This window comes from Carcharodon carcharias, chromosome 12 (genome assembly GCF_017639515.1).
Source record: "Carcharodon carcharias isolate sCarCar2 chromosome 12, sCarCar2.pri, whole genome shotgun sequence".
In the NCBI taxonomy this organism is placed as follows: Eukaryota; Metazoa; Chordata; class Chondrichthyes; order Lamniformes; family Lamnidae; genus Carcharodon; species Carcharodon carcharias.
This window is the reverse complement of record NC_054478.1, coordinates 95550269-95565156: the sequence shown is the minus strand read 5'-3', so window position 1 is coordinate 95565156 and position 14888 is coordinate 95550269.

Here is a 14888-nt window from a genome sequence, read left to right as displayed (position 1 = left end):
TAATTAATGAGGCAGGATTTAGATGATATGGTATGAAAAGCCGCCATTGCGGCCGGCAGGTAAAATGTCCTTTTTCCCGCCTGCTACCGGACTTAGTGCAAATCTGGGATGAATCCACCCCCTGTCTAAACTGACTAAGCTATCAGATGGGCCTTTTGATCCCAAGTATTATGGGCATGAAATAGAAATGATTTGAAAATTTCTTGTTTTTAACAAGAGGTCATCAGAAAAGGATTGGTTAGCAATACATAAATACTGAAGCTATGATTATATTTCTGATAATATTCTGGTCTATGAAGAAAGTAAATATTTTGTCCTGCATCAAATAGAGAAAGCTTTTTATGTTATACGACTTTAGATAGGCAGAGTAAATGTTATTCCAAAAAGTTGGCTTCAGATATCCATAGCTGGGGACAAAAATAAAAATGGAAGTCCTTTGTCATTGTGATCATGGGCTCCCAATATGCAAAACTGTCCTGATCCATCCAACTTTCCAATGCGAGACAAATGGTCTATTTAAATAAAGACAAGTTGATTGATATTTAAGTACCTAATATACAGCAGCTTTGTTCTAAGTGATACTTGAATTAGCAAACTCTCGCAGGATAATGATTATTTGATGCATAGACCTCAATTACTGTCCATCAGACATTAGGAATGGTTTTGATTGTTGGCAAGTATTGTTGTATGAGATTTTGCAGACTGGAGGAAATGGATAAATACATCATCTTTAGAGACTGATGGAGGATATATTTGAAATTAAGATGGTCTCTCAAGATTAACACCCGTAATATAGAAGATTGCCTTGGCATAAAGACATTGCTTTAATTATAGCTCATTACCTTTGGTTAAATTTTGATTTGTCACTTCAGGGTTGATTTTCAGCCCCAATTAGAAAGCAACGAAGTGAGCCGCTTGCCTGACTGGAAGCGCCAGTAGGGAGGCCCTGACAGTTTTAATAGCTGGGCTTCATTAAGAAGCTGCTTGCCAACTTCCCGAACCAAGAGGACCAGTAAGTTAGTGGGAATTGCTGACCATTAAAATCATGCAGTCAGAGGCCACTACTGGGGACCTTTGGTACTGCCCCAGAACAAGGTGAATGATCAGGACAGCTATTGTCAGGGAATCCCTATTGGAGAAAGGTGGAACCCCCGTGCAGGGTGTTTGGAAAAATGCCTTTGTATAATGTAGCTTGTCATACTCATGTAACCTCTAATGTCATGATATGTAAATAAAGGTTTCGGGACAGAAGCCATTTTATACATTGCGTGGAAAAGGGTGACAGAAGTGAATAGCTGGGATTGAATGGATTTTGCTAGTTGTAGGAGAGTCATCAGATGCAAAAAAAAAGTGTAATTAAAACCTTGGTCAGCAAATTTGGTTAGGGCATCGAGAGATGTGTGGTCATAATGGCTTAGAATTTTCCAGGATTTGTTCCTACAGAGATGAAGGGAGATTTCAGAGGCAATTGGCAATTATTCCATCTCAGTGCCAAAATTATGAGCATAGAACAAGAAACTTGAACAGATAAGAGTCGCAACTCTGTTAACAGTGAGGGGAAGGAGTGCTACCAGTTGTATTGCACTTGGAGCTTACTGAGAAGCAGAAAAGCCAGACTTGTGACATTTTAGAGGCCTTGAATGTTAATTGTATAAATTAAGGTTAAGTGTCTACAGATGGGGCCACTCATTGGAAACCCAATTTGAACCCACTACTAATGTTATTTATGATTGCTATGTGCTTAACACTAGAACTCAGGAAGAGAGGGAGAATATTGAACAGTATATGACTGCACTGAGAGGACGAAGTGAATCTTGTGAGTTTGGGCAACTGAAGGATGATTTCATGAGAGATAGGATTGTCTTAAGAGCAAGATATCCTGCAGGGAGAGCACATCTGCTAAGAGAAGAGACAGCTACTCTCAAGAATGCTATAGATAAGTGCAGAAGCTCTGAAGTGACTAATCATCAGCTGATCAGTACTGATAGGGGAATCAAAGATATTTTTGCACTATGCCAAGAGGCAGTCCAAACCTTCCAAGCACAATCCAATGAAGTGAAGGGAGGACATCTTGCAGAGGGCTAGCGGAAAGATCAAGGATGTAAATACTGTTGAAGACACCAAGGGCAGGATCTTCCGGTTGGCGAGCGGGGGTGGTGCCCGCTCGCCAACACATAAAATGACGCAGGATAACGTCGGATGGAACTCCTGACTCACCCCCCATCATTTCCATTTTCAGGTCAGTGGGGGCGTAGCTGAGTCAGCTGTGCGCCCACTGACCTGTCAACGGCCTTTTAAGGCCATTGAAAAACTAATTAAAATCATTAATGGACCTGCCCGTCCAACCTTAAGGTTAGTGAGCAGGCCGGGAGCCCTGGCGGGCTTCAGAACAAGCATGAGACCACATCCACAGGTGGGGTGAGGTTTCATGAGGGTATTTAAATATTTATCCAATCTTTCAAAAAAAGGTTATGGACATGTCCCAACTCATGTGACAGTGTCACATGAGGGGACATATCAGGAAATTTTTTTTATCATTTGTATTAAAAATTTCAATTCCGAACCGATCTCCCTGAGGCAGCACTTAGCCTTAGGGTGATCTATGTGCTCTTTCGTACGCATGCGAGAAAGAGTGCACTCCCGGCTGAGTGAATCCACCCGCCGCCCATACAGGGAGCGCATAGCGCTTCCATGTGACGTCACATTGGCCCATGTAAAATGGCGGCGGCCCCCAATAAGGGGCGCCGATCGGAGGCGCACCTGCCCACGCCCGCTCTCACACATCCCCCCCACGAGGGGAAAATTTTTCCCCACAAGGAGGAAAAGGAAGCCTGTCCAGCATGGGGAAAGTTGTGCTCTAACTGCAAGAAACTGAACCATTTTGCATGCAAGTGTTTTGCTGGAAAAATAGAAGGGCAAACCTTTAAAGATGGCTGTTGGATAGACATCAGACAATGACTCTAGCTCTATACCAAAGAATAGATTAGAACAGTTTGGCGAATCTCAAGGCAAAAAGTAGTTTGTGACTGTTGGAATGATCACTGCAGAATGAGAACATCAGTTTAATATGAAGTGTCAGATAGACATTGATGCTATTTACAACATCATGAGCTTTGCAGATTTGTTTGAAGTCGCTCAAGGTGTTGACCAAAAATGAAGCTGTTGAAGGTAAAGTTGAGGCTCCGTGACAGCAGGATGCTCACTCCAGGAGGCCAAACTAAGCTGAGAATCCAATTCAATAGGAGGAAAGAAGATCTACAGTTCCAGACAGTGGACACTAAGCAAAATCCCCTCATTTCATGTGAAACAAATCAAAATCCTGGACTGATAACCCTTTATGTACCAAAAGAGACTTGCAGTATTTCGCGTGACACCAAGCCATTGACTTCTGAACAGACCCTGACAGACAAGCATCTCGCTCAGATCAAGGTAAACCCAGCTCTTCAAGTGCTACCAGAAGTAATGATGAAAGGATGGGCTGAAACCATCCAGGGCTCACCTATTGCTATGAGGGAATATTGGGGATACTAGATAAAGTGATCACCCAAGATAGCATCTTGTACAAAGGGACTAGAGTCATTATTCCTAAAGAGATGAGAAGAAAGATGCTGAAGGGCAACCACACAAACTATCAAGAAATTGAGTCCAGCCTGAAGAAGGCAAGAGAAGTGCTCCACTGGCCAAACATGAACAATGCAATTAAGGACCACATACGCCAGAGCAGTGCTTGTAATGAACATTAAGCAAGCAAGCAAAGAACTGCTCATGATATCCCAGGCAGACCATGGATGAAGTTTGGAGTAAGCCTCTTCACTCTCTTTGGAACTGACTAACTCATCATTGTTACTACGGCTAAGACTACTGGGAGTTAGAGCAGCTGACATCAATGACTACCATTGAGACTGTATGACTCTTGAAAGAACACTTCAGTCATTGTGATGAGTGACAATGGCCTTCAGTTCATGAATGAAGAATTCAGACACTTCTTGATGAATGATTGGGAAATTCAGCACTACACATCATCGTCAGCTTGGCCTAAATAGCCAAGTGGTTATGGTACTGGGCTTTTAACCCCAAGATCAAGAGTTCAAATCTCACAATGGCAAACTATGAAACAATGTAACTTCATCTGAATAGGAACAGATGGAAACGTGTTTGTACTCGAAAGAGTTACACATCATCGCCACACTAAACCCATTCAATTGAAAAGCTGAATCAGCGGTGACATTCCCAAAGGGATTATCAAAAATTGACTAGATTCAGCACAGATGTGTACAAGGCAGTCTTAAAGTGGAGAAACACACTTACTGAAGGCATGGAAAGTAGTCCAGTCTAGCAACGAATATAATACTGCACTCAGACTGTACCTCCAGCAGCTAAAATACTACTGAATCCAGGGGCAGAATATTCTCTTTGGCATGTGGGGCACAACAGGCAGGCAGGTAGGCCACATTTTTAAAAAAACCTCCACGGGTGGGATAAGAGGGGTGAGTGGGATCGCAAGTGGTCTTTGGTAGACATTTAATGTTTAAACTTACTGCTACTTGCCTCTATGAACAGGACAACTTCAAATTTCTTCACAGCTGTTTGGGGAGGCTTCAGGTCAGGTCTCTGGAGTAAACATCATTCTTGGGGCCTTGCTGGTTTCAAGAAGCCTTCCTTTACCCTGAGAATGAGAGGTGATCTCTCCACTGGAGGCACCACCTCTGAGGAGAAAGGGAGGGTCTGAAGGGGGAGGAGGCCAGGAGTCCATATTCAGACTCCAGGGGGACCATCTTTAGGAGGACAGGCGCAGACACAAGGGGCACAGGGCCAACAAGAAGTGCAAGGTGGAAGGGACCGGAGAAGAGGCCACTATCCTGCTGCCTGGGTTTACAGGCGGCAAAGCAGCTACCTCAATATGTCTGAGATGCAGTGCAGAAGGGGGCTCCGTCTCTCATGGGAGACAGTCAACTATATCTGTCAGATGATAGGCCCTGAGACTGCATCAACAGTGTGGGTGGACAACGCCAGTGGCGTTGAAGGTCATGTCCACCCTCAACTTCTATGCCTCCGGCTCTTTCCAGGGGTCGGTGGTCTACCACATTCACTACCGCTGGGATGAGGCCAGCCAGACAGAGCGAGCCAGAGGCTTCCCAGCAATTGCTGGATTCCCCGCGTCCAGGGTGCGATCGACTGCACACATGTGGCTATCAAGGCGCCAGCGGGTGAGCCTGGTGCCTTTGTCAACAGGAAGGGCTTCCACTCCATGAACGTGCAGATAGTGTGTGATCACAGGATGCTGATTCTACAAGTCTGTGCCAGGTACCCAGGCAGCTCCCACAACGCCTACATCCTCAGACACTCCCAGGTGCCGAGGCTCTTCAGTGCTCCAGCCCGGTTGGATGGATGGCTCCTGAGTGACAAGGGTTATTCCCTCAAAAGGTGGTTCATCCAAGAACAGAAGCTGAGCAGCAATACAATAGGAGCCACGCCTCCACAAGGGCTGTGGTAGAGAGAACCATCGGTCTTCTCAAGATGCGCTTCTGATGTCTGAACCGTTCAAGGGGCGCACTCCAGTACCCCCCAGATTGTGTTTCACTGGTGGTTGCATGCTGCGGTCTCCATACTCTGGCGCTAGAAAGGGGAGACATAGTGGAGGAAGAAGATGTAGATGCAGATGCTCCAGCTGCACACAGAGTCCAGTAGTGAGTCCAAGGATGAGCACACACAGGAGAACGCTGAGGGGGTAGATGCTGACCCGGGCATACTAAAGGGAGGCAGGGACAACCGGGAGGCTTTAATCCAACAAACCTTTAGCTAGCCCACCACAGATGGACATTCAACACCCGCCAGGGCTGCAGGCTCCATACTCGATACCTGAGAGCAACATCTGCCTGGTTAGGAATAAAGCTCAATGTCAGACAACTCACTCGTAACATCATGTGTTCCCGTCCAACTGCAGAAGTAAGGAATCACCCTGAGCCTTGTTCACAAATGAAGCATTTAATGAATGTAACAAATAAAACAGAAAAGAGACTTAATTCAAAGGTGTTGAGCTGCAAACCAAATTATAATTAACTAATAGTGGGGCAACATAAAACCACCAGTGAGAAGCCCATGGTGTGCCTAATTTGCCTTAAGTTTATGTTTTCGGGTGCTACGTCTAGGTGCTCCTGCTTTGCTGGCATTGGCATTCAAGACAGCCTGCTCAATCTGCTGACCTTGGCAGGCGTCCTCTGGCCCGTGGAGCCTTTGATAGCCCCACCTGGGAGTGGCCAGTTCCACAGCTGGCATCTCCCTAATCATCACCGCCTCATTGGATCCCACAGTCGCTAGCAGAGGGGTGGAGGAGCAGCTACCCTCATCCTGAGCGCCCAGAGAGGAGCCCGCAGAGACAACAGGCAGCTTATGTGTCAACCGTGAGGTTGCTTCGGACCTCTCTGTTCACCATTGATGGATGGGCACCTAGCTGGGATACTTGGTGCCCAATCCATCGCCAACACTGACACTGACCAACTGAGGTCAATGCCGCTGTGAGGGCTTACAGGTCTGAGCACATCCCCAGGAAGCCCTGATTGTTCTCCTGGAGGATCCTCTCCACAGGAGTCACCACTCTCTCCATGGAGGAAGTATTGTGCTCGGCCATGAGGGTCAATGCATTGCTGATGCTCCACATGGACTCCTCCATCACGGAGAGCATGCCACGCATTGCCTCATGTATCTCCACCAGATCCTCCCACAGACCTTGCTGGACTTCCAGCATCTGCTGCCTCAGGGACAACTCCAGAGGCCCATCATCAGCTCCTGATTGAGCATGCTTCTGGTCCCCTGCAGTCCTCCAACTGCTGGCACCATAGACACTCTCTGTCTCACCTCAAGTGAGTGTGAAGTGCCCTCACCGCTGTGCCTGGGACACTAGCTGATGCTCTAACTCCCACCAAGGTACTAGTATCAGTGCTGGTGCCTGCCTGGCTTAGATGGTGTGATGCTGGTGCTTGTAATTCGTCCAGGCCCTCAGATGTTGGTGGCAGCCCCTCTGCTTCCTCATATCAGCCCTGCTCTGGTGAGGCTGAAAGGCAGAACAAGGCCATTTGATTAGTTCAAGTCGAGACAAGGTCAACGTGCATGCCTAGCCCACGGGTCAGTACATGCTCCTCCTTCCATAATCAATGGGAAACCCATATTGGATGAGTAAATCACTAAACAGTTAACAGTGGAATGGTTGCAAGAACAGACATAGTGACCTCAGTGCACGGCAATCTCACCTCCCCCGGCACTCAAGCCTCACCGCCACCAGTGGACCTGGGCTCATGGCGTCTCTCCAGCTCGAGAGCCTCCAGCTCGTATCTGGTTATAATCGCCAACTGTGTTTGGCCTCCACCAGTCCACATCCGCTCTGCATTATTGTGTGCTGTCTTCTCCTGAAAAGGAGTGAGGAGCATTGACTAGTCCACCCTGTACCTGGATCGCCATTGCGTCCCTGCCACCCCCACCTGAGGAAACCACTGCAGGGATCATGTGAATCGTGATCCTGGAGTAGACGCACACTCACACCAAGTAGCCAGGGCTGACCCCCCTTCTCCACATGCTGCCTGCATCATATTTGCCACCCACACTGTATAACCTTCCAAAGCAAGGACACAGAAGCATGTGGAATGCCAAGGGCAGCAGATGGATGGGTGCCCCACCACCTGGAAGTTCCCCTCCCAGTCAGTCAGCAGCCTGACTTGGACATGTTTCAGAGTTCCAGCACTGCGCCTAGGTGCAGATTCTTGAGGTAGCCCCCAGAACAGTACTGTGGGTGTAAGAGTACCACATGCAGTGGGTGCAGAACCCAGCTCAGTACAACCCTCTCAGGGTGAACTAGGCATGGGCAATAAATGCTGGCCCACCCAGTAAAGGCCACATGCCGTGAATGATTCAATGCAGTAACTATATTCAAGTTGGGGTGAGCGGGGCTGGGTATTGTGGGGGAATGTCAGGGGGGCTGGGGGGTGCCGGTTGGGGGGTGTGGGGGAATGAGGTGGGAAAACCCACCTGCTGTGTTAAGTGACCCATGCCAACATGGTACTCCCCCTTCCTGAGCACAAGAGGACATTGAAACGCTTGTGGCACCGAACCCGGGTGCGTCGCACCAGCTCGTGTGAACTGACAATCTCTGCCTCCTCTTCCCAGGCACGTTTGGTCATGTGTTGGGGCCTCCTCCTCCTGTCCCTCGGCAAGAGGATCTCACACGTGCTGCCACCTCCTCGAGGAGGGCAGCAAGGCACCCGTCTGAGAAGCGGGGGCACAGTGGCCCCCTGCCCTACCCTCCTTCCTGGCCTGCTTACCAGCAGTGCTCTGGGGAGCCCTTCTGCTGACCATGGTTGACAGCCTTTGCAAGGCTGCAGGAACACTCTTTAAACAGGCCACCAGGTCACTATTGGACCCGGCTATCATTGCAATCCCGCCGCCGCCTGCCCACTCCCACTGACCTCGGGAGCCGAGTTTCACCCTGGACGGGCCTTAATTGGCCCACCCACGTAAAAAAGCAACGCAGAGCCGATCGTGGGCAGCAATCGGCTCTGCACCCACCCATGCCCGCTCCCACTCCCAACCGGCCTATCCGACCAGGGGAAAATTCTCCTCCAGAAATGATAAGAGAAGTGAGTAACAAGATCCAAGTGAAATGACAGAAAGTCAAATTTTGCTTTGGTAAAGCTGCCAAACCATTGCCAGAGCTGAGAGTTGGAGACTCTGGCAGAGTGCAAACATTCAACACACTCAACAAAAATCAGCCCATGTGGCAACTTGGAATCTGTGTAGAGAAGTTGTCACCTTGATCATACATGGTGAAAGTGAATGATCAAATCTTTTGTCACAAACGCAGCCATCGTTGTGTGACCACAAAGCTGCTTAACAGCAGACAGTTGACAAGGCATATCTGATTTCACCAACTGAGAATGGAACTGAATGACCATAAGCCCCAGGGGTCAACAGTTCCCCAACAAATGCAACAGATCAGCAGCAACAATTACCACAGCAGCAACATTCACCACAGCAACAATATTCCCCATAGAAGCAACACCACTCCAGGAACCTGCAGACACCAGTTGGACAGCCAGCCATAACTTTCACACGTATTATAAAAGGGCCTGACGCTTAAGACAGCGGGCCAGATTTTTGCAGAGTCGCATCAATAACGAAGGTGGAAAAGCATAACTCAACGGGGACACATTTGAAATCAGTGATGAAATTAAACAGATCCCATTTTGACTTTTGCAAGGGCCTTCAGCCACAGGTTGGAGCCATGAATTGATGGAGTCAACATAAAAGTTTTTGAAGAGTGAATAAGTTCTGTTTAAGTGTCATGATCTGATTTTTTTTAATTGTCCTGCTTTTTAAAAATTAAAGGAAAGCTGCAGCTGTCAGTGAAGGTTATAAAAAAACAGCCGCGCATGGTTATAACTGATAGGCCATCTGGTGCAGGTTAGAAAAAAATGTTTGTGCAGTTTCAACAGACCCCTTTGTTGATATTTCTTCAAGGCCCATTATTCTGTCATAATGAATGCCTTGCTGAGTTTCAAAAGCTACAATTATCTCAACAGTGAGTTCTGAGTTCACAGTTTGTTTGACATTTTGAAGAGACATTAAAGGATTAGATGTCTTTGAGATGAGGTCTGAATATAAGTGTCCTTGTTTTCTTAAGATATTAACCTCTTAAGGAAAGAATGGATTTCATGATTGTGAATATTCTTTCAATTGCATAGGAGTAAGAGCTGTATTAGACTGTTAGAACTTAATTTATTTCATCTCCACATGGCTCCTGCCATGGTGGGAACTGAGCGCTTGGCTATGGAGGGGCTGGGGACAATGAGGGGGCATTCATGGATGACAGACATAAATTAGCATTGAGTTGGCATAGGAGCTCTAAGGTGGATGGGAGTGGGTGGGGGACATGAATTGGCATTGGATTGGAATTGGGGCTGAGGAGGAATAGAGGGCAGTGGAGGTCTGAGCTGGCATGAGGACAATGAGGGTGAATGGGGGTGGGTAGGGGGCTTGAGTTAGAATGGAGGGCCATGAGAGGGCTTGGCTTTGGATTAGGGGCATGAGTTGATAATGAGTTGGCATGGAGGGCTATGAGGGAGCATGAAGGGTGGATGGGGTCATGAGTTGGCATGGAGGGTGTAAGATACCAAGGGGTTTGGCTGAAGGGTGAGGTGCAGAGTTGTACAATTTGTAAGACCGCTGGAAACTAAAACAGGCATCCAAACATTTTTCTGCTTGTTTCCACTATGCATGAAACTCTATAGACAGCCCATTGCCTTGGCAGCACAGATAGACAAACCGCTTGATCCCTTGTCAGCCATGGCCATTCACCTGCGGATGGAGGTTTGGAGCTGCAAGTTGGTTGCCCTCCACCAGTCATTATCCTTGGATGTATTCCACCTCCCTCCCTCCCTTCATCTCTGCCTCTGATGTCAACTGTTGACAAATGGTACAGAATGAATGGCAGCTGCACATCTTGCTGGGATCTCAATGTTATGAGACCCAAGAGTTGGGAACAAACCTGCTGCAATGCAGTCTTCACCACAGAGAAGAAAACACAAGTGAGAATCTTCGACATCCAATTGCTTCAGAATTATTAGGGCGTCCATTTGCTGAGTTCAAACTCCATCCAACTGAAAAGATCCTCCTCCCACCTTGAGGGACCTCACCGACTGACTAACAGGCCCTCCAGGTCCTGGCCTTCCAGAGGACGCCCGCCAAAGTCATCACAGACAGGGTGTCACAGTCAGCAGGCTGCCTCCATCTTCATTGTGGATGTCCATGGAGCACCAAGACAGGGTTAGAGCAGTTAAGGAAAAGTAGCTGCACAGCACAGGCATGGGTGTTAATGATTTGTACATACTGTTCACTATTATCAATAAACTTCTAAGCATGTCTCCCTGCCTATGGCTCCTTGTTCTGATGAGCAGTGTTCTTGTCATTCAGATGTGAAATCTTTCTGCACAAGATAAATCTCAATCCAGGGCCTCGTCCCTGTGCTATGTGCAGCCTTCAGACCACAGTGAAGGTCCGGCCTCACACTCCCTGGAAACATTACTGATGCCTGCACCTCAGCAGTGCTGGTCATTGCTGCCAAGATGTAGTGGCCAGGATCCACAGAGTTCACTCATACTCTCTGTGTGCTCCCACCACATTTAAGGTGGGGCTGGCCCCATCACACCAGCATCTGTGACCAGTGATGCTGTGCACCAGCTCCTGAAGGGCTCAGGTGATGAAGGCGGACACAGCATCAGATGCATCTAAAGTTTCATGGCTGTGTCTCTACGAGATGGCCTTGATCGTGGAACGCAATGAGCTGCCCTTGGCCAAACAGAAGTCAGACATTCACCGAGGCTGTGTGAAGATCTGTGGAGTGTCATCACTGCATGTTGTCATCATCCCCCTGCAATCAAGCGACTATTAGGGCCTACGCTGTCTCTTCATGACAGGTGCATTCTCACAGAGGGTATTAGCACTGCGATATGCCAGACTGGTGTCAAACATTCACAACTGTGATGTGAGAATCTATGGGGACACTTCACTGCGTGTCGTCATCATCCTCCACAAATCTGGCAGCTATGAGGGTCTCCCAAGCACACCTGCCTCATCTAGCCAGTGTGACAGCCTCACCCCAGTCATTGTCACCACTGAGGACATCCTTACCCTCATCCCCCCCTACTGTTCTCATCGGAGGAGACCTCTAGCTCCTCCATTTCCTCCTCAGCCAGCTCATCTCCCCATTGGAACACCAGGTTGTAAAGGGCGCAGCAGACGACAACGATGCATGACACCCTCTGTGGACTGTATTGCAGGGCACTGCCAGACTGCTCCAGGCACCGGAACTGTATTTCAGCATCCCAATGGTCTGCTCCACCAAGCTGCGAGCTGCAGCATGACCCTCGTTATAGCGTCGCTCTGCTGCAGTCTGAGGCTGCTGCACGGGTGTCATCAGCCACATCCTCTGCGGGTAGCCCTTATCCCGAGGATCCATTCTTGCAACCTCTGTGGACCCTGGAAGACTGCAGGGATCTGCGAGCGACTCAGGATGTAGGCATCATGCACACTCCCTGGAAACTGTGCGCACACCTGCAGGACCACCTGCTTCTGGTGATCGCATACCAGCTGCAGGTTCATTGAGTGGAAGCCCGTGCGATAGTCCACCGTGTGTATCGATGGAGACCTGAGCACCACATGAGTGCAGTCAATCACATCCTGCACCTATGGGAATCCTGAGATCAGGGCGAATCCAATGGCCCTTGCATCTTGGCTGTCCCGGTCCCAGGCAAAATGCACAAAGTTGTGTGTCCTTGAGAAGATGGCATCTGTGACCTCATGGATGCATTTGTGGGTAGCGGATTGTGAAATCCCACAGAAGTCACCTGTGGAGCCCTGAAAGGAGCCACTGGCATAGAAATTGAGCACCACAGTCACTTTCACAGCCACTGGCAGTGGATGCCCTCCATGTCCCCTTGGTGCCAAGTCCTGCTGTAATTGGCAGATATGAGCCACCAGGTCCCTAGACGTGTGCAGTCGTCGGCGACACCGGTTCTCGGTCATCTGCAGGAATGGCAGGTGGCGTCTATAGACCCTGGGTGTCGCCAGGCGCCAACCATCCGCGGATCACTGTCGCACCTGGGCAGCATGTGCAGGAACCCCGACTGTCCTTTCTTCCTGAGGTTGCTGCTCCTGCCTTTGCATGGTCAGGTACCTCAGTCGCTCAGTCCTCAGTCTTCTATAGGCCATCAGGCACACAGCTATGTCACCAGGGTCCATAATCCTGACGTGGTCCTCCTGCAGCATGAAAGAGAGAGAGAGAGATGTGGTTAGCATGGGTGTACTTAACATCTTTCCTGGCCCTGTGTGACTGCCCCTTAATGCTTCTTGGGAAATGCTGGCCACCCCTTGGATGGCCAGAAATGAGTGCAATGCATGGCTGCCCTGTCAATCTGCGACAAGGGGGACACTAGCCCAAACCAGGATGCTGAGATTGCAAGGGGCTGTGAGCGCCTCCAACAGTGACTGCTATATGACCAGTGTTGGAGAGGAGAATGTACAATGTGTGCAGTCCAACTGCTGTTCAGTCCAGTAAAGTGGTTGCAAACTTGCAGACTCACAGTCTGTGCTAGGGTGGTGGGGGGTAAGGTTTGGAGGGCTTGGTGGCACATTGGTGCCTCCGCATTGCTTGCATGGGCAGGCAGGTTAGGAGCCCGACCCCAATCATATCACTGTCTCTGTTACAGAGGGATGGTCAGTTTATACAGGTCACTGCATGGCCACTTCCCTTGTGTACCCCGCCCCCCACCTTGATTGCTTCTGCACAGAATCCAATGCCAGGGCAGCAGTTGCCCCAAGACACCAACTCCCCTCACCAACCCCGAAAACAGTCACCTCCATGGCAGGGCAGCAGTTGCCCCTGGACACCACACCCACCCCCCCCACCCCCTGCTTCTGCGGCAGGGCAGTACTTCACCCAAGACCCCTGGCGCCCCTAAAGCCTGCAAAGCAACAGGTGACCATGGCAAGCTGTGGCGAACGCTGCTGCTCACTCATCTAAGTTCCCCCAAAGTGAAGGCCTCCAAGCGCACGTCGCCTGTGTGCTGTTGTGAAGCACCTTGACTTGCTTTCCCGCCAATGTGGGACCCAGAGTTGGGGGCCCAGAGCCTGATGGGATGGCTTTTTAATGAGAGGCTAATATATTACAATGAGCTCCCCGCCAACTGTTGGTGGGAAACGCAGTCTGCTTTTGGCGGCCTTCCCGCTGTCGTTAATCAGATCACGCCATATTGTCCATGCCTGCCACCTATCTCGCCCACTGCCAGCGGAAAATTACGCCCATGGTCACCGTTACTGAGAGTAGCTTTATATTCCAGATTTGTTAACAGAATTCAAATTCTAGCAGATGCCATGGAATGCAAGGATATGTTGATAGGGTGAGAAGAAGTAGGGTGGAAGAAGGTATCTTAGGAAGCATAGGTGATGTAAATTCTATGGAAAACTATGTAATCAAGTACTCTATAGTCATTGTAGGTATATAACATGTTACTTCGCAACTACCTTATCTGCCCTTTTCCAACTCACCAAGAATTAGATCAAATTGCACATTCCAAACTTAATTATTCCCGAAGAGCAATTTCTGGCTCTGGTGTTCACGTTATACAAGGCATTTTTCTTAACAAACCAAGGTATTCCTGCCTAAATACAGGACTCCTGCCTCTTTGTAGTATGTATCAGTAACCAGTAGCAGTAACTGCTGATCTTTCTCCTTTGGATGTTATATTGCGTCCTTACATTACTATGTTTACTAATTCCCCAAGAAATCCATTTCTATGTTGACTATTTATGAACATATGAATTAGGAGCAGGAGTAGGCCATTCGGCCCCTCAAGCCTGCTCCACCATTCAATAAGATCATGGCTGATGTGTTTGCATTTTGAATTCCACATTCCCATCTACTTCCAATAACCTCTGATTCTCTTGCCTAACAAAATTCTATCTACCTCTGTCTTTCAAAATACTCAATGACCCTGCCTCCATCTCCTTCTGAGGCAGAGAGTCCTAAAGTCACACAACCCTCTGAGAGAAAAACTTCTCCTCATCTCTGTCCTAAAAGGGCAACCCCTAATTTTAAAACAGTGTACCCTAGTTCTGGACTCACCCACAAGAGGAAACATCCTTTTCAAGCCCACCTTGTCAATACCGTTCAAGATCTTATATACTTCAATCAAATCATCCCTCACTCTTCTAAATTCCAGTAGAAACAAGCCCAGTCTGTCTAACCTTTCCTCATAAGACAACCCACTCATTCCAGTTATCAATCTAGTAAGCTTCCTCTGAACCACCTCCAATCTAGTAAACCTCCACTGAACCACCCTCAT